Source organism: Diaphorina citri, unplaced genomic scaffold (assembly GCF_000475195.1).
Source record: "Diaphorina citri unplaced genomic scaffold, Diaci psyllid genome assembly version 1.1 scaffold5820, whole genome shotgun sequence".
Taxonomy (NCBI): domain Eukaryota; kingdom Metazoa; phylum Arthropoda; class Insecta; order Hemiptera; family Psyllidae; genus Diaphorina; species Diaphorina citri.
Window position 1 is genome coordinate 1 of NW_007383196.1, and position 2,167 is coordinate 2,167.

Sequence of the window (2,167 nt, forward strand, 5' to 3'; positions counted from 1 at the left end):
ATTCAACAAGTCGGTTGACACTACAGATCAACTCCCAGTGAAGATCATCAAGGGAAATTTACGAGACCATGACATAATCGGATGTGTCATAGATTGGACCCAACAGTACTTGAGCGTCAGGTAACTATTATAGCCAGCCTAGTTAGCTTAGTTGGTAGTGCATCTGCTTTGTAAGTGCTAGGCCGCGGGTTCAATTCCCACCCAGGCAGATTTTATCCTGCTGGGATAATGTTTGTTCTTGGAACTTCTGGCTTTTTCCCATCCTATCTTCCTTTTCTCTTTGATTTTGGGATGGTAAGACCTAAGCAGTTACTTCTGTCAAACCTCTTTTTTTTTTTAAACTATTATGTTAGTTCCAGTATAAGTTGGTATGACTTGTCTTGACCCAGCACCTAAATGGGCAGTACTGTGTCTCCTTAGCGTTGTAGTGGTTAGCACAGTGGACTCTGGATCTGGAGGTTGGTGGTTTGAGTCCAAGTCATATCAGAAAATTTAGCGCAGTGTAGGTATTAAGCAGGGAACTAAGTACATTTCTGACAAAAGCATTTTTGTGTAACACAATTAAAATTCCTTACTGTGTCTTGTCTTGTCATCTGATGAGGGCCATGACTATGTGATATGTATGCTATAACACGGACCAACATGTAAAAAAAAAAAAAAAATGCTTGAAAGTACTGGCAAATATTGGTTTTACAGGTTCATTTTATCTTTTCGGAAGACTCTCATCTTGGAAAATGATTTTATTCGAAAAGCTACATCAGGGTGTCTACCAAAATGGAAAAATAAAATTCCCTGACTTTTCCCGGTTTTCCAGTCCAATTTTTCAAAATTTCCAGTCTACTTTTCCAAGATTTTCCACCCTATTCCTACTGCGCCGCAGCCGATTTTTCCCCCCCAAGCAATGTTCTCAGGCCTATTAAATTTCTTCAATTTTTTTTCATCCGACTAGCGTAAGGTCTTGAGTCCTCCATTTGCACCATGAAATAACTGCGCCGCAGGCCAAATTTTTTCAAGATAAATGACCTTTGATCAAGATAATTTTTTTCATCCGACTAGGGTAAGGTCTTGAGTCCTCCATGTGCACCATGAAATAACTGCGCCGCAGGCCAAATTTTTTCAAGATAAATGACCTTTGACCAAGATAATGACCTCAAGACTACTACAGCCATGTCTCTTTGATCTGCCTTTGGGCCCCTAATAGGTATTTACTATAGGTGAACTGGCACTTTTTTAGAATACAATAACAATATTGAATATAATAACAGCGCCGCAGGCGAAATTTTTGAACATTTTGGTCTAAAATCTTCAGAAATTCAGTCTCATTGAAATCCTAATCTTCAGCTCCACAGGAGAATTTTTTTTAAAAGCATGAACCTGAAGTTTGTTATTATACAGTCTACACATTCACATATCCTGGGGGGATGAAGGTTAACACAAAGAAGGGGGTAATGAGCAGCGCCGCAGGCGAAATTTTTGAAAATTGTGAGCTACAATTTATAGAAACCAGAATTAACGAAATTGAAATTTTTATGGTCACAGGCAAAAATTTTGGTCTCTAATTTTAAAAAACTTAGGGAGTTATCAAAAACACAAAAATTGGCGCCGCAGGCGAATTTTTTGAAGATTTTGGTCTACAATAGTAAGAGAAGCAGACTTGTCAAAGGTGTAATCTTCAGGGCCTCAGGCCAAACTTTTCAGTAAGTATGTAACCTGTAGCTTGTCATGTGTCAGTTTTTTATGTAATTAAATACGTGTAAAAGACGAGTATAGTTATTCCCCCCAATACATTTCTATAGAACACAAAATGACAGCGCCGCAGGCGAAGTTTTTTTCGAGAAAATTTAAGTAGCTTCTTCAAGGTTGCATACTTTTTTTTTTATTGACCAAAGTCTTTTTCTCGTTTTATAGGCTTTGAAATATTCCCAAAACTTTTTCATGAAGAGACAAAATTTCAGCGCCGCAGGCGAAATTTTTGTGAGATTATATGTTGCCCCTTCATGGTTGCATACTTTTTTAATTGAAATCTTTCTTTGTCTTTTTTTAGGCTTTGAAAAATTCCCTGACTTTTTTCGATTTTTGGCACTTTTTCGTGAAATTACCTGACTTTTCCAGTCTCCATGAAATTCCCTGACTTTTCCCGGTTTTCCAGTCTGGTAGACACCCTGAG